Source organism: Myodes glareolus, chromosome 22 (genome assembly GCF_982192425.1).
Source record: "Myodes glareolus chromosome 22, mMyoGla1.1, whole genome shotgun sequence".
Taxonomy (NCBI): domain Eukaryota; kingdom Metazoa; phylum Chordata; class Mammalia; order Rodentia; family Cricetidae; genus Myodes; species Myodes glareolus.
In genome coordinates this window covers 15345788-15368271 of record NC_142047.1, presented here as the reverse complement: position 1 = coordinate 15368271, position 22484 = coordinate 15345788, and positions in this window count along the sequence as shown.

Below are 22484 nucleotides of genomic sequence, written 5' to 3'. Positions count from 1 at the left end.
GCAGGAAGTGAACTGGCTTGAGTTTCTGAGACCTCAAAACCCACCCACTAAATGACACACTCCAACAAGGTCACACCTAACAGTGCCACTCCCCATGGACCAAATACTCAAATAGGACTCTGTGGGAACCATTCCTATTCACACCACCACAGTGTGAACAACATTAACGTGGGATGTGAGCTCTGTGGGGTAACACACAAGTATGCAAAGAACCCACCAATCCCAGGATCAGAAAAGGGTTTTTTAATCTATCATGTAAAGTAGGTAATAGGGCAGACACTTAAACTGGCAAAAGACAGATTGATGAGAGAAAATTTACAGAAAATACAGAAAATACTTGGTGTAGTATTTAAATTTATTTTTTATATACCTGGGCATTCCGCAGTAAAAAAAAAAGTGGATCCATGATGTGGGATGTCTCTCTGTATGCTGTGAATATGTTTTTATTACCACTGGTTAGTAAGAAAGCTGATCTGGCCAATAGCCAGGCAGAAGAGAGCCAGGTGGGAAATCTGGAGGTACAGGAAGAAGAAGAGAGGAGTCAGGGAGAAGCCAAGGGACTGCTGGAACAGCACAATGTACCAGAGAGAAGGTAATGCCATGAAGCCACGTGGTGACACACAGACTATTAAAAATGGGTTCATTTATATGTAGGAGCTAGCCAGTAATAGCCTGAGCGATCATCGACCAAGCAATTGTAATTAATATCAACCCTCTGAATGATTATTTTATAAGTAACTGTGGGGACTGGCCGGCAGGAGAGAAACTGGGATGGGGTGGGGGGACAGAGAAAAGTGTTTGCTACACCCCAAAAAAGTTGGGCCTGAGAGCTCACAAAACAGCAATTATCTATGAAGAAATGACAAGATAGAAGAAAGGTGTTTAGGACTTTAGGTTTGAAGAGAGATGAATATATGCAGGAAATTAATGGAAGATAAAGACTATTCAATAAGTAAGGCTTTATTTATGCAGATTCATCACTGACCAAATTATCTTCCTTCCTGGTGCGGGAGAAGGCAGCACGGACACCTTCACCAAGGAAAATTCATACCCAGCATAGGAGCAGAAAGAAAGAAGCAGGGACCTGTCTTTCATATATGATCCTCCTTTGTCTCCAGCCCAAAGCAACCATAAACCCAAGTGGCGTGCTTTGGGCACCCTGATTCTCTGCCCGTTAGTGATTACATAATCGGGTGATGGATTAAAGAGACTATCCAATGAGTTAAAAAATTTTCTTTACCCAAATGTCATTGCTATAGAACTCAAAATTTATTGTCCAGCTATGTATTTAGTGTCCCCAATTGTTCTATCACCAACATTTTTATTGTATTTAAATATAGGAACAATTGCGGTCAATCTGTCCTTTCTTCTGACCCAGTATTGGTGACTTGATTTATAAGAAAACAAAAAAGGCGCCGTGTGTTATGGGAGGGTGTGAAGAAAGAAAGGAAACGATAAAGATAAGTGAACTTAGAGGGCCAAAAGGACCTGGAGGGATGGAGTTGGGGAGAGGGTTTCATATGATCAAAGTTCTTATCCCAATGGAGCTTCGAAACAAACATTTGATCCACAGCTTGTTATGTTTGGAGAAACCGAGACACAGAAAAAGACACATCTACAGTGGCAAAAATAGATCACAAGCCTAAGATTCAGCTTTCCAAAATGCCCCTCCCCCACCGAGGAAAGTTTTCCTTCTGCACCACCCTCCCCACATACCCACTTACCTAGTTAATATCTAGTCAGCTCGACTCTAGGCTCAAGCGTTTCCCCACCCACCCCCGCCAAGCCTCCCTGGGCCACCCGCTTCCGAGTGGATCCGGATCTGGTAACGCACTTCCAGAACACCTGCCAATGTGTCTTTCCCACCGCCTCCTTCTCCACCCACTCTATAGGCCACACAGTCTGTGCTCCTCCATCAGCACACGAGTCACCAGGAGGGTGCATGGAGCGTTGCACCATGGGGGAACGACATCACTCCCGCAAACACTTCCAGGCAGTTCATTCACAAAGCAGGGGGCAGAAATGGTTTCCATTCATGCATTTTTCACTAGCAAGGTTCATGATGGGAAGCCTCTCTAATTAATCCTGATGCTCTCCCCTGCGGAGTCAATGTGGCCTTTTCTCTCTCCTTGGCTCCTTTTCTCAAGGCAAAGAGTGCCGAAAGACAGGGGTCGGTGAGCAAAGCCCGGGAATTGTCTAGTGTTTTTCTTCTTTTCTAACTCTTGCTCTTATCGCCCAAGACATCCTTTATGTGGAACAAATTGATTAAAATATAAAATGGGGATTTACTTTCGGTTTGGCTCTGCAGGCTATGGTTATCGGGATGGTAAAAGATCCAAGGAGCTAGAGGGAGAGGAGGAGGAGGAGGGGGCAGGAGAGAGCTGCAGCAGCAGCAGCCGCCACCATCAGACTGTCTCATCCTCAGCTCTAAGGTTTCAGCTCCTTGCCGAGAAGATTAGAAGAATCACTGTTTACTGAGTCCCCACTCTGTGCCAGGCATTGGGGAAGGAAACTCTCATCCTTTATTCGGTAATCATTTGAGGGCCAAGCTCTGTTTCCAGAATTGGGAAGACAGCGGTGAGGAAATAGGGTTTGCTGTCATGGACTTCCTATTCCTAAAGAAGAGCAGGTATGCACATCACATGACACGAAGCAGCAGCTAAAGCCAGAAAGAGAAATAAAACAGGTTAAAGAAATGCGAGCGATGGGAGCTAGTTCAGGCTTGGCAGCAAATAAGTTCCCGAGGAAGTGGGACTGGGACCGAATAATGTGACCAGAAGGCTGGAGACACATTGGAGGGTGAGTTCTGACCAGAAGGAGCCATTGTGGATAGACTTTGGTGGCAAGGAGTGAGGGCAAGGGCTGGAGAACTGGATGAAGGCAACTGTGTGGGGCACAAGAGTGGGAAGAGAGGTAGACAAAGGCCAGGTCCCATTCACCCACCCCCGCTATAGGCTCATAGTTTGAATGCTTGGTCCCCAGTTTACTGAACTGTTTGGGAAAGATGAAGAGGTACGGCCTTGGAGGAGGTGTGTTGTTGGGGCCTTGCTTTGAGATCTTAAAGGACTCTGGTCATTTCCAGTCTCTGTCTCTCTCTGTCTCTCTCTGTCTCTCTCTCTCTGTCTCTCTCTCTCTCTCTCTCTCTCTCTCTCTGTCTGACTTATGATGTGATCAAGATGTGAACTCTTAGTTCCTGCTTCAGTGTCATGTCTGCCTGCCCACTGCTATGTCCCCACCATGATGGCCATGGACTCTAACCCTCTGGAACTGTAAGCCCCACATCAATGCTTTCCTTTATAAATTGCTTTGGCCATTGTATTTTCTCACAGCGATAGAAAAATAAGACACCTAGTAAGCTTTTGCAGTGTTTTGAGTGAAGGCTTGTCATGACCACATTCACTTTGTGGAAGTCAATACCCTACTCAGTCCTCACAAGGACCTTAAGGTGAGCAGCATTGACCCAGCTTGCTCATGGAGGAACCGGGACTTGAACGTTAAACCTTTTTAACGCCCAAATTTATGAAAACAGATTGTGAGTCCAGCTTGGGATAGGATTACAAAAGGAACCTTTTCACACAGTCCCACGCTGTCTAAGGACACGGACTTGGTCTTATGTGACCCCGAAACACCCTCACAGCTCTAAGCACATGGCTGCTGCCCAATGCCTACCATCTAGATGAATACCTTAGATTCAGCTCAAACCTGCCAGACTTCTAGGATGTCTGGTGCTTGGGTCAGATGGGAGAAGAAATTGGGAGGCAAGGGAGTTTTCAATCAAAAAGCAAATAGAAAAAAAATTAAGATGTTTAGGTCTGCACTGTTTTTAGTAATATCCTTCCCGTGGGGGAGGGGAAGAAAAAAACATAACTGCTTTTCAGAACTTCAACTTTTGCCCCATTTGATATTTTAGATCGTCTTCAGCTCTGCACCAGCACACTTCAGCTCTGAAACACTCGGCTTGTTCAGTCCTTCAGTCCTTCAGTCCCAGGACCAATTGCAAATGGCACCCATTGAAATTCAGCTGAGTTCTGCGCTTACTCTGAATGGTTAGTCACACACATGCCTTGTGCCAAGATGCAAAATGATGATGGGATCGTATTCTTTCTCCTTCCCAAGCCTTCATACCCACATGGGGCAGTTCCTCTTCTCACGATTTCTGGTTTGACCAGGAAAAACAAAGACCACCTTCGGGTGAGCGCACGAGTATGTCTGACTACTGATTCAAGCCTTGTCCCCGGGCCCCAGGACCGTCAGCTGTAGTCACAATAAAGAAATCATGGCTTCTACAGATGGACTCTTAATGCCATAGGTGCCCTACCGGCCTAGGAAGCGCACAGGCTGGTGAGGTCCCTTGGGAAACAGTGAAGTCTCTTGGGGAACAAGGTACTAGGTTCTTTCACAAACAGGGAGCATCAGAAAATTATGAAAGAAACCAATGGGTATTCCGGAGACTTCTGGTCTGGGTTAGAAGCCAGAGTTCCTCTGAGGACACAGCAAGAAGAGGAAACTTTCAGAATTTTGAGGCCAAGGCCAGAGTAAGTTCGAGGCTAGCCTGTGCTATAGAGAGAGACCCTGCTTCACATAACCAAGGGCTGTCTGGGCATGATGGTATATGCCTGTCATTCTAGCACTTGAGAGGTGGAGACGGTAGGATCGGGAATTTGAGATGATTGGCTACACAGCCAGCCTGGGATCCAAGTACCTTGTCTTAAAAAAAAGAAAAAAAATCTAAACAGTTCCTAAGGGCTGGAGGTGTTGAGCTGTGTTCACACGTTTTCTAGAACTGGCAGTGTGTTGGGTTTGATCCTCAGTACCACCTTCATAGCAAAAGACAAAGGAGGGGTATCATGGGCTAGGAACTTTTGGGGGTCCCAAAAAGGATAGAATGAAGAGTTCAGGAGACCTGAATGAGGCTGCTATGACTGGACACAAAAGTAGGGAAGGAGTGGTAGGCAAGGACTCTGGGGATCATCTGAATGGATGTCTTTCTCACCTCAGCATGCAGTGTTGACTTGGAGGTCTTAGGACCATATAGGTGTTGGGCCCAGATCGGGTAAACTGAGACTCAGGCCTACCTTCCTGCTGATCTATAGAGCCTGTCATGGCAGGTGTGCACCAAGCTGCCCTGAGTCCTGCGTTATGTACTATCCAGTGTCCACTGACATACTCTGCACTGGATGATGACATATCCTACTCTGGATATTGTCGCTATTCTTCTACAGTACCAACAGGTGAGGAGCGAGAAGAGGGATTTGCAGAGAAACCATTAGGGTTACTTCTTCAGACGGGGGACCCCAGGTGAGGCCCTAGGAATCTGGTAACATTCTGTGTTGTGTATCCCGAGGCCCCTAGAACCTCTGAAATGAGAACCAGTCATTGAAGCCGTGAGCTGCCCGCCTCTCTCGTCTCCGTGCTAACACTGTCACCAGAGAATGGAAAATCACTCAGATGGCTCTGTATCTCTAAGTTGCACCTCAGTGACGGGCTGCATAGGCAAACAGCCTGGTGGAGAGCTGGCTAGGCTTGTAAGCAAAGAACTAATAAATAACCTTGAAATACGCAGTCTGATGGCAGCTTCGCTCTGCTTCGCCTGGCTCCTGCCCTAGAAGGCTCATGAATTGCTAGGCTTGGCAGGTGGAGTCAGGAGAGCAGGGTGCCCAGTATGTTGAAGACCAACAAATAAACACCCAGTGTTGCTGCCCAGCTGATCACTCCTCCAGGAAGAGGGGCTGGCCTGGAACAAGGATCGGGTAGGAAAAGAACATTTCCGGCCACCCCAGAGGAAGGTCGGAAAAGGAGCCATGTTGCCCGTACAGGCAGCTGCTGCAGCTGCTAGGCAAACAGGGTTTTCAGTGTGGATTTAAAACCTCCTCAGGAGAGAATATGAGGCATTAAGTGAGCCCTGGTGGAAGGTGCAGAATTGTCAGTCAAACACATTCTCAGACTCAACGAAGTGTTTTTGCAATCATTTGTAAATTGCTCTTCCAAGGCGTCTGCGAGAATGTTAAACGACTAGGAGATGAAATCAATACCTCAGCGCTAGCTTGGTGGGGGGGGCATCCCAGGGCAAAGCAAGAACCACACATCCATAAAAGGATGCAAAGATGTCCGTCTCCTTGGGTGAAAAATAGTTGAGCAGAAGGAGGCAGGCGCCAAGCTAGAAGATTCTCTAAAAGGCAGACACAAAACCGGCACAGGCAGCTAGGGATGTGGAGGCTTCCTGAGGAGAATGTGGTGCAGGCCTGAAATCCCAGGGCCTGGGAGGCTGAGGGAGAGCGGGTGGAGGTTCAGTGCCCACTAATCTGCATAGTGAGGCTTTGTCAGGGGTAACACTGACAAGTGATACCACAGCAGGTTATAAAGAAACCTGGCTTGTTCTTAAATAGTGGCTGGGGGAAAAAAAAAAAACATGAGAAAGAAAGCCAATATTTGGGACATGAATAAGAAAACACGAATAATGTTGAATCTAGAAATTAATAAAGAATTCGTTAAAAAGAAATCTGTCTCCTAGGAGAAGCTGCTTGGGAAGGTAAACTGCAGCCAAGAGCAGCAACTGTTAGCCCTGCTCAGTGTTGATTCCATGCCTGGTACGACACTGTGGGTGGGTGCTTTGTGTGGTTTGGTTTTGTGAACAGGTAGATTCACTGGACAACCAAGAACGCTGTGAAAGATAAACACTATCAGCCTTATGGATGAGGAAACAGTGACAAAGAGAAGTTAATTATCTTCTCCAAGGTCATACGACAGACCTGGTGTCCCAAGTAGTCCCCCAACATCCCCATAGGAAGGCTTATAAGCACCTATATTTCAGCTGTCTGGTGCTCTCTTCTGGCCTCCAGGGACACACATGTGCACACATGCACACACACACACACAGGCTTGTGAACTCATGCCTAATGCGGTGGCTCACATTTGCAATTTCAACACTTCTGTGGCAAGATGGGATGTGCAGACAGGGAATCATTGAGGACGATCTTAGGGCACCTAGCTTGGGTTATGTAGAGCGGTAAAAACAGAGAAAGCGTGCCTCAACAAAGCAAAGGCCAGAAGCAGCTCTCAAAGGTTGCCCTTTGACCTGTACAAGTGCACTCTGGCGCTGTGTGTATCCACGCACACTTGGGCTGGAGCATTTTTCGATTTTTAAAGGAAGAACAGCTGAACGTCTCAGCCAATGCCGTGCAGCAAACTACCTCCCCTCAAGCATTATTATGATCAATAATCAGATGCCGGGAATAAAACAGGACTTGCTTTTTTTTTTTTTTTCCTTTTTGGCTTGTGTTCTCATATATCAGCAACAGTTTTTTTTTTCCTCTCAAGTAAACATGCAAATAGGATTCTCTTTCCAAATAACAAATGTGTGGTTGTATTGTGTGAGCAGGAATCCGGAGTGAGGCTGGCTGGCCTTGTCTTCCATCCGTTCTGTAGGATCCCCTCCATTTGGCAGGCATTTTCCTCCCCAAAGAACTGATGTGTAATCTTTTGTTCTTTCAAAGCCCTTTTTGTTTCCAAGAGACAAAATACCTACTTCGTGTCATGTTCTCTTGTGTGTTTCTAACGATAAGGGAACAGCTATGAGCTGCGTTTGTAGTCCTGCAATAGAACAGTTGTATTAGCATAAACTACTGCTAAAATATAACCCGTTAAAGCAAATTAAGTGGCTTAAAATATAGCTATACACGGACTGCTAAACATTAGGAGGTAGACACCGGTAATTCTCCATCCAAATGTTCCTTGATGTCTGGTGCCTGGGAGATGCTCAGATGACTCACTCTGAGCACAGACGCCTCTGGGTAGGGTAGCTCACAAATACCAAGCCAGACAACTGTGGGCAACCCCACTTCTCACCCTACTTGCTTTGTTGATGACCTCTTGACACTCTTGTGCATTAATTAATATTACTATGTCAGTGAGCAGAACGCATGAAATAACCAAGAGGAAAAGTCTATCTAGGCTCAAAATTTCTGAGGTCGGTGGTCACTTTGCCTCATCATTTTGGTGCCTGAGGCGACACAGCCTGGGAGGGCATGAGAAGGAAGTTGCTCACTCCATAGCAATCAGGAGAGAGAAGGAACAAGGGAGGCTGTGTGGGGGATGGCTGACTGGCTCTCTGTGATCTCAATATCCTCTTCAAAAGCCTGCCCCAGTGGTCTACATTCCTTCTACTAGGCCCTGCATTCTGAATGGTCCACCTACCTCCCAAAGCACCACAAGGTGGTGAATAAGCCTTCAACTCATAGGCCACTGGAGAAGAGTCATCTAACTCATGGCAATTGTTCATGAACTAAAAGTATTCGAAAAGTATAGGTTTTTCCAGGCACAGTGGCACATGCCTATAGTCCCAGCTGATCTGAAGGCTTGGACAAGAGGTTACTTGAGTCCAGGAATTTACTGTATATAACCTGAGCAACATAGTGAGACACAGAGGGGCAAAGGCTATGCTGAATAGATGGGTGGATGGATGGGTGGATAGATGGGTGGATGGATGGGTGGATAGATGGGTGGATAGATGGGTGGATGGATGGGTGGATGGATGGGTGGATAGATGACTGGCTGGATGATTATAGGACGGAGGCATAAATGGTGCTGAAGAGCTGGGGTGGATGCTGGCTAGACTGAAGGATGCTCAGGGTGACTCAAGTCAGAGCGCATAGTCTAAGGAACATTACCAGTAGCTCGGCTCATTTCCAATTACTCTAGTGCCTGCTGACATACAAGACAGGACCGTAGCAAAGGACAAAGGGCAGTCTGCAGCAGAGGTAGGGCAGTGGCGAAGAGTCTGCAACACAGAAGTAGAAAATGAAATGAGTGAGCTGAAGAAACACGTAGAAGGGGTTTCCCTGACTCACTGGACTGTCCTTGGGGTTCATGGCATATAGTGATATTCAGTGACATCTTTATGTGGATTGCGTTGGGTTGTTCCCCTGCCTACAGAGCCCTGGCAGCAAGCATGACATGGACTGGCAGCCTGAAGACAGCGTGAGAGTCATAGCTGGGCAGCCATGAAGACAAGCTAGTTTCCCTATGTTTTTGCAGCTTGAACCGTTTCATTTGAAATGGAGAGGTCCAGAGGGGACTGGAGCTGTGCTCTGATGCAGCCTAAACAGTCTTGCCTCTAACTATTTACAAAGATCAGACCTGATAATATTTTGCTCAGATTATTCTTCGAGAGGATGATAGCATCTCTCCCTAGGCTTTAGCCTGGCAAACAGCGACATGTGGTAATTTAATTAGTTGGATGCTGTATTGGCAGTTTATAAGACAAGTTTTAAAGTTTTCTTTAAAAAAAAACCACACACACACACACACACACACACACACACACACACACACATACACACACGCGCGCACGCGCGCGCATGCGCGCGCGCGCACAGTAGAAGTCCCGAACTGGAAATAAAATGATCAATGGGAAGGTGGCTTTTCCCAAAGGTGACCATCTTGAGTAATGGGTCCTGTGGGGGAAGTTTAGCAGTGTCTCAGTCTGTTTTATATTGCTGTGATAAACACCAAGGCCAAACACAGTTGGGGGAGAACAGGATTCATTTCATCTAACAGTGTACAGCCCATCATGAAGAGACATCCAGGCGGGAACTGAAACGGAAGCCATGGAGGCGTGTGTTGAAGGACTTACTCCTTGTGTCTACTTCCTTACACGTCATCTGCCTGGGTGGCACCATTCACAGTGATCTGGGTCTTCCCACGGTAATCATTAATCAAGAAAATGTCACCCCCCCCCACAGCCTTGCCTACAGGCCGATTTGAAGGAAGCATTGTCTCAACTGAGATGATTCCAGTTTGTGTCACGTTGACCAAAAACTAGTGAACACAGTCATGACTGCACGTTTTCTGGGCTGCTCCTGCCCTGGGTTTGCTAAATCTCACATGCCCCGTACACTGTGCCTTGTGTATGTACACCCTAAGGCTGGGGAGAACACTGAGGAGACAATGGTGGAAGGCAAGGACTGTTGTCACCTCAAGCAGATGGCCTGCCTCAGTGACTTTGCTTAGACGCTCTTGCCCTGTGACCTAGGCTTCCTTCCGTCCCCACATCCATCAGACATTAGCCTGATATCAACCCAAAGGCAGGTGTTCCTAGGCCACTCAAGTTGTTCCAATACCACTTTTTTTACGGACGGCTTTGCTCTGCTGTATTTACTCCAGCATTGGTTGCACAGAAAGCAGCCAATATATATGTTCTTCATGAATAAAGGAGAATGTATTGTTTTGTTCTTGATTTTTGTGGATATTTAAGCCTTTTTAATTTTTTTTTATTTTTATTTTTTTTTAATATATATAAAATGGTGGCTGGGAATTGAACCCGGGTCCTCTGGAAGAGCAGTCAGTGCTCTTAACCACTGAGCCATCTCCCCAGCCCCCTATTTAAGCCTTTTTAAAGGTCCAAATTGAAAGCAAGAGATCTAGTAAGACATGGTCAGCATTGCTCACTACCGACATGCTCACCAACTCAGCTAACTCCCCCACTTCTGTCTGAGTTAGGGTTTCCATTCCTGTGAAGAGACACTGTGACCACAGCAACTCTTATAAAGAAAACATTTAGTTGAGGGTAGCTTACAATTTATGATCATGAAGGGGAGCATGGCAGTATGCAGCCAGACATGGTGCTGGAGTTGAGAGTCCTGCATTGTACAGACAATAGGAAGTCAACTGAATATCACACTGATATTCAGAAAAGAGACCTCAAAGCTGACCCCTAGGGTGACACACTTCCTCTAACAAGGACATACTGCCTTATAGTGCCACTCCCATTGAGGGTCAGTTTCTTTCAAACCACCACAACCGCAAGCACAATCACCATGACATAAGTTCTAGGATGCCTCTTCTCCATGATGTAAGTTCTAGGCTGCACCTTTCATGGGCAAGCAAGCTAATAAAGTTAGCACGTTCTGTAGACGCTCTCCCTACAAGGGACTGGTGTTTTGATCATTGCTTGGCAACCTGTGTTTCAGCTACCTTACTTCTGTGAAGCTGGGGAGAAGGAGCCAACATCGAGTGCTTAGCATTCATTAGGACTCTCTAAGTGCATGAGCTGTGTTCATCCAGTCCTTATCACAGCCTTTGTAAGGTGGATACTGTTATTAACTTCCTTTTGTAGATAAGGAAAATACGCCAGAAAGAAGTGTCTTACTCAAGGTCAAACAGATGCTAAGCATCCGAGTCTGATTCCAAGGTCATGAAGAAATCCTTCTGAATGGGGGAAAAATGAAGAAAGGAAGCTGGAACAAGAGAGGTGTTTGAGTGGCTGGAATTTGTGTCAGCTTCATGGAGACCCTGCATGGGCTGTCATTATGGCAGGCTACCAAGGATTCAAAGACAAGAACATCACTTCCCCCTGAATAAGCTTATGCAATATTTACAGAAAACTGCTCACTGCAGGGACCAATAAAGGTGGAATCTCTTGCCAACGGGGATTTTTTTCTTATTGCTAATAATCATAGATGAGTGGGGGGAAAAGCATATTTCAGAGAGCTAAAACACTTTCTGAAGATGTTGGGAAAAAAACAGTCTCTAAAACAAAACTGAAACTAAAAAGAACACAGTAGAAAATGATTGTGCTAAATAACGTAAACGGAAAGTAAAGCTCGCCCGGTCCCTTTGCGTTAGACTAAAAGGTTTTTTGTTGCTGAAGGAGGGTTTTACACTTCCATCTAAGGTATTTTTTTCCACTTGAACTGCCTCAAAAAGAGTGAGTCAGAAAGAAGAGTTGCTGAGAATGGAATTCAATAATATTTAGAGAGAAGTGAAATTAAATATTATTTGAAGCCTCAATTCCTAGTTGGCCATGCTTAAGTTCCTGGCAGAGCTGGCACTTAGCTATGCTTCAGGAAGCATGTTCACTGGGTTGTGAACTGTGCATACGTTTATGTACACCCACAATGTGAATGCGGAGGCGGAACAGAAGGAACATAATCCTTCCCTAGAGAAGCATGCTTCCCTCTGCCCAGATGTTGCTCCCTCTGTCCTGATGCTGCTTCCTCCTGTCCAGATGCTGCTCCCTTCTGTCCAGATTCTGCTTCCTTCCATCCAGATGCTGCTTCCTCATGTCCAGATGTTGCTCCCTCTGCCCAGATGTTGCTTCCCTCTGTCCTGATGCTGCTTCCTCCTGTCCAGATGCTGCTCCCTTCTGTCCAGATGCTGCTTCCTTCCATCCAGATGCTGCTCCCTTCTGTCCAGATGCTGCTTCCTTCCATCCAGATGCTGCTCCCTTCTGTCCAGATGTTGCTCCCTCTGCCCAGATGCTGCTCCCTTCTGTCCAGATGCTGCTCCCTTCTGTCCAGATGCTGCTTCCTTCTGTCCAGATGTTGCTTCTCTCTGTCCAGATGCTGCTCCCTTCTGTCCAGATGCTGCTCCCTTCTGTCCAAATGTTGCTCCCTTCTGCCCAGATGTTGCTTCTCTCTGTCCAGATGCTGCTCCCTTCTGTCCAAATGTTGCTCCCTCCTGTCCAGATGCTGCTCCCTTCTGCCCAGATGTTGCTTCTCTCTGTCCAGATGCTGCTTCCTTCTGTCCAGATGCTGCTTCCTTCCATCCAGATGTTGCTTCCTTCTTTCCAGATGTTGCTTCTCTCTGTCCTGATGCTGCTTCCTTCTGTCCAGATGTTGCTTCCTTCTGTCCAGATGCTGCTTCCTTCTGTCCTGATGTTAGTTCCTTCCATATTGGCACTCTCCTACTTTATGGTTTTACATCAGCATAGTGAACATAGAACACAAATGTAATATTTGCACAAAACAGGATTTTATGCTTAGTTACAAATGGAAGACATAAATGCTTAAGCATATATTGAGTCCTCACCGTAGACAGTGGAGCTGCCCCACCTTTAGAATGACAGGGCCATGATGATCCTTGACTTCAATCAGTACATGGCATTGGGATGCCTACCATCAAACCTGATCACTCTAAGACCCTTTTCAGGAGCTTTTCCCAGTTCCCTACAGATGTGATCTTGGGCAGGACAATGATGAGCAAGGACCCTAGATGGGATCCCAATGGTCAGAAATAGTTATCTATCCTACATGATTCTCATATTCCACTGTTTAGGCAGGAAACAGACCTACGGGCTTTCTTCAAGTCCGTGCATAAGACCAGCACACCTCTTCCAGCCATGGGGGCAATGAGCCATACTCTCTTCACAAAGCCTGTCTCTCATCTTTCCAAATCTTCGAACAACCCACACTCTGGTGTACTTGATGTCAGCTTCTCACATCAGGACTTCACACTGTCTGCAGTCACACTGTGTAGAACGGGTCAGGGAGAAGACTTTGGCCAGGTCCAGCACACCAAAGTAGGCCTCTAGTAGACAGCAATGCCCTGTGCGGAGATCTTGATTTGGTGATCTTGCCCAGTCTGCCAGGCCTCTGAACCCATACTCAAGCTGAATTTCCTCAGATCACTGATAGGCAAGGTCTGGCAAATACAGCAGATAGACTAGACAAAGGGAGGTAGACCTGCTGCCCTGTAGAGGCCCCAGTGCAGTCAAAATGCCTTCAGAACTGCAGGGGCAGAAATCTGTTTGTACTTACCCTGGGATGGGTCTGTCCTTCTTTCTTATCTTCCTTTTGTTCAGCTTTTTGAGACAGGGTTTTATTGTGTAACCCGAACTGGTCTGGAACTGATTAAGTAGCCCAGATTAAGGATTTGGTGAAAAAGTTAGGCATGCCACTAGCTAGTTGGCACCACAGAAGGACAGCTCAACCTGTTTCTTGCAAAAGAGTGAGGCCCACCTTGCCTTTTGACTGTCTGTGTGTGATCTGTGCACTGGCGGGATGCACCTTCGGCTGCCACCTGGTCCACTGGATCCAGGCCAGGGCCATCTTGGAGGTGGCCAGACCCCTGGCTAAGATGTCCTTGATAAAGTAAATGACCTTTTCTGTCCTGAGGCCACAGCTTGAAGTGATGTGCAAAACAGGTGGAGAATGGGTGGGAGAGCTGGCAGCAGGCCACTAGGCTCAGCTCTGCAGTACAGGCGTCCAAAGCCACGCAGCTTTGAGAAGTCGCTGCTGTCACTTTTCCTCAGTCAATGAGAATGTTACTAATTTAAATATCAATAATTACTTTTTATTGATATTTTTATTAATATTATAAAATTATTACTTTAATAAGCTCAGAACTATACTAATAGGACCCTTTGACTACCTACTACCTGGGTGTTCATGACAAACCCACAATAAAGGAATTGTGGACCTCAAAATGTGTCCAGGGCTTACCCCAGATCAACTGGTAAGATATGTACCTAAATTTGAAACCTGTCACACTTTCCATACCTCAAATGGCTAGCCATCCCACAGCACAGACAAGGGTCTTTGGGGCAGCTTTAGCACTAGGAGGTAGAGTTTGACTCCCACCCCTGACCCCATAAGAAGAGGCAAGGTAAGAAGTGGTGCTTCAAAAGGAGTGGCAGGCACTTTGACCAAAAGAGAAAAATATGGGACTATAATTCTAGCATGTAGGAAGCAGAGGCAGGAGGATCAAATTTCAAGGACAGCTAGGACTACATAGTTAGGTCAGGGCCAGCCTGGGATACACAGTGAAATCCTGTCTCAGAAAGAGTGGGGAGAGTGGAAGAACAATGGGAGGAGAAAGAATGGACTCATTGCAGAAGCTGTTATTTACATTACATGTGGCGTGGGTCTCTTCCTCACAGCCCACACTGAGACACAAGAGACCGACAAACGGTCTAGAGACACCAGCCAGAGGTGAGGAGCTGGGGGTACTAGCAATGAGGAAGGACCAACTCCAGGAAGAGAGCCCAAAGACAAACCACACAGCATCTGAGGATGCCTGGGGCCTCTGGGGCAGTGAGAACAGCAGTGTGTCTCCTGACACTGGACCAAGAAATGACAGACAGGCCAAGTCAGCTGCAAGGCTTTTATGTTCTCCTTTTAGGATGTAGTTAAGGGATTGTTTCATGATCTCTCCAGAAGCAAAATTTGAGACAGTGTGTGTGTGTGTGTGTGTGTGTGTGTGTGTGTGTGTGTGTGCGCGCGCGCACGCACGTGTGCACGCACGTGCAATGTGCACACTCACAAGTTCATGTGCATGGGAGGGCTGCCACAGACACAGGAAACGTTATCTTCTTTGCAAAAGTCTTTCTCAGCGTGGGAAACTGCAGCATCTGCTCGTCTCCAGCCCGTTATTGGCCATGTGAGGACACGGGCCTAGCACTTAAACAGAACTAAAAGACAAGTTTTATTTGAGCTCTAGATTTTCAAGTATGTTTTTACTGTTCATAGTGTCATTTCTGTCACTGGGATAAAACACTGACAATAAGCAGCTTAGGGGAGAAAGGGGTTCCTTTCAGCTTGCGTTTCCAGGCTACCGTCAATCTCTCCAGCAAAGTCAGTGGAGGAGCTTCAGGAAGTCACGCCGCAGGCAGCCAAGAGCTCGCTCCCTTGTGTTCATCCTATTTCTCCACATTACGCCATCCAGGACCTCCTGTGTGGGGAATGATGCCATTCGTGGTGGGCTGGGTCTCCCCACATCAGTTACTTAAGACAACGCCACCAAAGACATGCCCACCGGCAAAGACAATGTAGACAGTCCCTCGTTGAAGCCCTCTTCCTGGTGACTCTAGATCATGGTGGCCATTAAAATTAACCATAGTAACCAACTGAAAAATTCAAATTATGAAGTCCATGTGCCTGTTTTAGTTTATAGTTCCAGCTATAGCAAAACTACCCCTTCATTTGTTACTTTTTCGTCTAATTGAATTAGTTCAGTATTTATTCACTTATTGATTGATCGATTGATTGATTGCTGTTTGAGACAGGGTCTTACTCTGCTTACCTTAGTCTTCTAAGTTCTGTGTTCACGCTTGTGCCCCACCATATCCGATTTGTTCCCTTCTTTAACTTCTTTCCCCCTCTGTCATCTCACAAGGCCCTCAACACATCTCATGGAGAGCGTACTTTCTGAACAAGGGAGGTTACAGAATATATCTCAAAATTAGTCCTGCTGAGAGGCATAATTGAAGAAGAATGACTTTTCTGGGGATATCACACTACTCATGATACAAAGTTCTGACAATTTTTTTTTCCTGCCAACAAAAGCAGTATTTTTGTGACTTGCTACCTCCCCATAGATGCCTCGCAGGAGGGAATTGATGTCTCTGGCTTCTGGAGAGATGAATTTCTCCTCTTCTCACCTGCAAAATACAGATGGGAATCCCTCACAGGTAGATGGCAGCTGTTAGTCGATATTTCTCCGAAAATTCTCTCGCACTAGAAAAATCCCGTTCTCATGATCTATCAATGGCATCCCAAAAGATGGATGTAATGGAGTCACGTGAGTCCTAAAAATGACTATGTCTATAAAAGTGACTCTCCACTTTTAACTTCCAGAGAACGGTCAGGGAACGAGGACCAGACTCATACATTCATTTATCTGCTCAACGAGTAATTACTGGTGCCGCTGTGTGCCAGGCGCAGTGCTGGCTGATGAGGCTTCCTAAGACTGGCAGACTCCCTTGTGCTACTCACAGCCCTTTCAAGGACACCAGTGCTGACCCTGGGACAGAGAGGAGCTTTAGCTGGCACTGGGCAGCTGTGGCACCATCTTCACCTAAGCATCATGCCCCGACCTTACTGATCTGTGTCAAGACCAGACGAATCCATGGATGTCGAATGAATGGGGAAACCGAGGCAGCCATCAAACTAAGCCATGCTCCTCTCTTGCTTTGTCCCTGCCTCTCCCAGAGAGGAGGAACAACCACCTTCCAGTCACACAAGAAGATGTGAATAGGCGACAAGTCCCACATTTAATCAGGAGGTTAAACATGGGCAGAGACTGCTTTCTCAGAAATCAGAGATAAAAGGACTCTCAACTACAGAAATGCACCACTTCACAGAAAATCAGGATATTTTGCCTTAAAAATTGTGATCTTGAACTTCTAATCCCCCTGACTCCACCTCCCAAAGGCTAGGATTACGGAAGTGTGTCAGCACACCCAGTTTTTGTGTTGCTGGTGAGTGGAACCAGAGCTCTGTGCATTCTAGACAAGCATCCTACCAGCTGGGCTACACCCCAGCCCTCTTTCTCTTTTCCTTATGTTATTCTGCTGGAAGAGTTTTAAAGTGGAACCAGAGAACCCGCACACTAGGACTAGTGCCTTTGATTACTCTGGGAGTCAAGCAAGCCTGAAAAATACCAGTATGGCTGGCTTTGGAAGTAAGCTAGTTGGTTTGTTTGTTGTTGGCTGGTCAGTCGGTTTGTTGGTTGGTAAGTTTTTGTTGTTTGAGACAGTCTGACTTTGTAGCCCAGCCTGGCCAGGAATTAACTACATGGCTCAGGTCAACCTTGAACTCACAATCCACCCAAGTGGTTGGGATCATAGGGTCATTTTAGCCATTTTTTCACTTACCCCTAGGTAAACTACGGTCTCATTACCTACTCAACTTGGGGTACAGTTCTTAACTAAAGCTGCGCATGACTATGCATGAGTATGCATGCCCAGGCCCCTTCTCTAGGGATATCTCGTAATCATTTCACTGTATTTCCAAATGTTTTCTGTGTCGAACCCTGGCACAGCATGTTTGGGGGAGCTTCCAATAGGGGGTGTTAAGATCACAGTCATTATTCGTCTTCAAACCCCAAGAGATAACGTCAACAGACTCTACATACCAGAGCCATTGAGGAATCCACACAACACGAGCCAGGTAGACAGAGTACACCCTGCAGCACGGTGCTTGGTCCATAGCTCCTACAAACGCCAGGCTGTCTCAGCATTTGCGGTCTGCCAAAGCTTCGCTTACCTGACAGCTTAAGATTGCACGGGAAGCTATGGTGAACCCTGTTAGAAGAGAGCCTGCAACTGAAACTTTGTCCTACATAGAAAGGATATGAGCCTTACAAACATAGATTTTTTTTTCAATGTTGAGCTTTAATGAGAAAGTCATTTCCACACTGTGAAAACTTCCTTTCCAGTCTCTACATCTGTCTTCTGTCCTCCAAGGCTTTCCATGTGTGCCCTCCATACACCATCTATCCCTCAACTGAGAAACATTTCCTGGCGCCAGCTTCCTGGCAAAGAAAGAGTTCCAGGTCCATTTTTATTCAAGCCAAAGCACAAGTGTTGATTTCTCGGAAAATCCCCAAACTTCCAAGGTTACCCAAGAACACTGCTGAACTGATGGAGATTTTCTGAGTCGACCCACTTTTTTCCTTTTTCTGTCTTTTGGGTTTTGTTTTTGTTTTGCCTTGTTTTTCCTTTTTTAGCAACTTCCCTGATTAGGGGTCAGAGTGAGTCATTCATTTTGGTGTTCTGCAAAGAGATTATCCTATTCTAGGGGATAAGACTATTTCAAAGAACCTTAAAAAATAATAAACATACTTTCCCTGCATTTAAAGCGTCTGCCTCCTTTGAACTCCTCATTTTAGAATCTGCGCTGATAAGGACAAATGCAATTTTCACCATCAGTGGATCTGAACAGACAATTACATTAAGGCAAATAAGACAGGGTGAGGCCAATGATGTAAATCACTTTGTGTGCAGCTAATGTGCAAACAAAGCTCTCGAATAAAAATGAACACACTCAAAACAGAGAACTTTTTTTGTACCTAATCAGGATTCAATTTGCATAAGCATTTCTTTACCCATCACCTACACACAATCTCTTGCTGGCACTTGGGGGCTGGGGAGTTGGGGGAAATTCAACTAATTTTCAGAGCCCTTTCACTAAGGAAACTGTTTAGCCTCTTAGGAAAGGCTTACAGACTCCTAGAGAGTATCCTTCTCTGTCTTGCTAGAGCACATTGGGCTTGGAAAGACCTCACGCTCATCCTACATGTGGTCCTCACCCCATCCTATGAACTAGAAGGAAGGATGTAGCTTAGTTAGTAGAGAGTTTGTCTAGTATGTCTTGAACCCTGGCTCTAATCTCAGTACTGCAATCCCAGAACTCCCAAAGTCATCCCTGGCTTTATAGTGTGTCTAGGCCAGTCTGGGCTACATGGGTCAATCTAGTTAGTTCTAAAAGCTGTATGCAAGAGCTAGACAACTATTCAGAAATGCACCAGCCCAGCTAAGATTTATGTTTTTGACAGTTGTGTATGAGCTAGACAAGCAAGGTTGAGCTAACATAACAAACTCCATGTTAAGATTTTATGCACAGGAGGAAGGAGAAAAAAATAATATTTAGGAAAAGAATGCCAGGAGACTATGGGCTAGTGTGGTAGGGATGAGGTACAAATGTTTGTGTGAAGAGAAACAACAGTCTGCTCTTTAGACCCTGCCCAGTGCTTGGCTTGAAAGAGACCCAGGCTGACGGAAAGCTGGTGGTTCATGGTGTTAACTGCAGACCTCAACACACAGGATCCAAGGGATGATGAGGTCCTTGGGCCATGTTGAGGTGCACTGGGACTTTATGAAGAAGAGCAGGTTCTCCGTAGCCTCCTCTTCTCCACTTGGCCTCTGACATGGTCTTGCCCCCACCCATGGCTGCTGATGGGGAGATAAAGGTCACTTAAATAGCATCTCTATGGAAGGGACAAACAGGGCACCAGAGTCAGGATGGGGATGTCCAGACTGGCTTTGGGGGAGCTTTGGTTTCCACAGAGGAACAAAAGACAATTTATCCTAGGTCACAGCCAGAGTGACCCTTCGCTACTTTGTGAATCATGTCAGCTGAAAGCATTAGAGATGATGCCCCGGGTCTTCAGAGGTGTGAGGAAAAGCGTGCAACACAGAAAACGTTATAGTCCTGAGTCTCACCACTTAAGCAAAGTAGGCCCGTTTCATTTCTCTGGCCCGGTGCTTTCCTAGGGTGATATGAACTAGCAACGGGGCTTTATGGGGCGCATCATTCTGATGGGTGTGCATCCACTGCCAAGAATTATATCATATTCACAGCAGGTGATGCTGGGTGTGCATCTGTGACACTTAAATGTGTTGTCTTTGATGTCACTGTAGTTCCTTCTTTAAAAGCGAATTGATTTTGCTATCTAGCAATTAAGTAATGACCTATGTTGGACATGGTGATGGCTTCCTGACATCTGGATCCCAATAGCTTTCTGCGAGAATCCTATCCGTGGTTTCAGCCAAGGAAATTATAGGAGCCAAGTAACCTCTACTCCCTGGACCCACTGACCCTCAGAACGAGTGGCATGAGACTCTACAGTTGGCCAAATGCATTCCATGCCAGGAGCCAGCATCAACTAAGCCGCAAATGGCAAGAGGAGATGACAAACCCCAAATCACAGACAACAAAGGGCAGAGGTTGTGGTGGAGTATCTTGATAAAAGGAAGCTATAAATCACCTTTATGGATCTGTGTCCAGGAGAAACTCTGTCTTCTGACCAGGTCGCTCTATCACTGCCCTATAGCCTCACTGTTAACTTTCACCCTACATCTCTGTCTTCCTCCTACATCTCTGTCTTCCTACCAAAAGTGACCTCTGTTCCCAATCTCTAAATGCAGAGCTCGACCCCAAACTGCTTTGGTGATTGAAGCCCCCCAGTTGCCCCAATAGTGCACATTTTCTCATGTCTACGTTTACATCCACGCTCTCTCCACATTACTTCACCCTGCTTTCCCCGGAGCAGGAAGCGTACCCACTGATCATACCTGAGATGACTTGAGAGTGGACCAACTATGCCTGAAATAAAGGTAAATCATGAAGGAGAAAGTCGCCTTACTCTTGCTTGCCCTTTAGCACATCTAGAAGGAAAACTGTCATCAACGCCTGTGACATTTGCTAATGTCACTGTTTAACAAAGAAAGAGTTCAGGGTAGGAGCCTTTATGATGCAGTAGCATTCATCTAAAATGTAACATTATTTTGATTTTCTTATATTGATTTTATATTGGAGTTAATGTCTGACTGGTGTATAAAATCCATAAACATTATATACTGATAGGGAAACAAGTTGCCTTGATACATATATACTTGGTCATGATATAGTATTCCTTCCACTCAATGCTTAATTCCACAAAGAGGTCAGTTCTGTAATCAATTCTGTGTTGATTTATCCTAAGCAACATTTCCTACTTAGGCACTTTGTCTATGTTCATCAGTGATACCGGTTTGTGTTTTTCTTCCTTTTTTTTTAACAGAACACACCCTTAAGACATTGTAGAATTGGTTACAGACTATCAGAGTGAAGCCAAGAATCACAATAAAATAGATTATAAGCATTTTTAAAATTCTCAGTACATATAAAAATTATGTTTACATTATAGTGTAGTCTACTAATTATGCAACAGTATTGTGCCTGAAAAAGTACACATGTTTAATTCTAAAATGTGTTATTGCTAAAAATGATACCACCTGAACCTTAAACAAGTTAGTCGTTCCGCTGGTAGTAGGCCTGGCCTCAGTGTTGATGGCCGACTAACCAGAATGCTAACTAGTGAGTGCTGGGGAGCTGTAGCAATTTCCTTTCTTAAAAATATTATTTCCTTTTGAGACAGGGTTTCACTGTGTAGCCTTGACTGCTCTGGAACCTACTGTGTAGACCAGGCTGGATGTCAGCTCACAGAGATCTGCCTGCTTCTGCCTTTTATTTTATCTTTTTCCTCTCCCAGTTTTTGTCTTATTGGTTTTTTTTTTAATTTGTTTTCATTTTCACTTTTTAGAGTTTTTTATCCCCGATATTTGTTTGTATTAAGGAAGGTAGGGGAAAAACTTGAAGTTTGGGTGAGTCTGGAGGTGGAGAGAAACAAGTTGGGGGAGAGGAAAACATGAACAAAATATGTTGTACAAAAAAATTAATTAGAAAGACTAGCCAACACAAGCGCCATCTGCTAGCAAATCCTGAGTGCGGGATGACAAGTATGCGCCACATACCCAGCTTCGCTCCTGCTAGGGAAGCACTCTGCTAACTGAGCCACATCCCAACTGCTGTCTCCGGCCACCCCAGCCCACCCTGTTTCCACCAGCTCTATGCTGACTTCCTCCACTGAAATCTTGAACCCCTCAAAGTCATCCGGCAAAGTTGGGGTTGACTTCTTCTAAACTCCTGCCCATGCTGATGTTTGGACTCCCTTCCATGAATCAAGACTGTTCCTGATAGCATCTAGAATTTAAATCCTTTACCAGAGGGGCCTTAATTCTCTGTGTCTGGATTCATCAGAAGAACTACTATCTGCCGCACTTTTATTATATGCAAGTTAAATTTATCTTCAACTAAGCTTAATTCAGTCTTTGCTTATTAATGGAACTTAATTTTTAGCCTTCATGGAGACATTTTACTTTCTTTGGATTAGTTTGTTGCCTTTCTAGTTTCGCATGTTAAAGGTGAGTTTCTTGATTCATTTTCGGTCACAATAACTGAATTCCACAGATTAGGCAGTTTATAAAGGCTGTAAAAAGTCTTTCTTAAGTATCTTACTTAAAAGTCGGACTGCCTCCTGCGGGCTGTGAAACGGCTGTAGCAGTCTCGAGTGCCCCGGGATTCTGTCAGTGAACAGGGAGCGTTTTCAGGGAAGTGTTTTGTTTGGTTTTCTTGGTGGTGAGTCTTCACAGCAGACAGAAACAG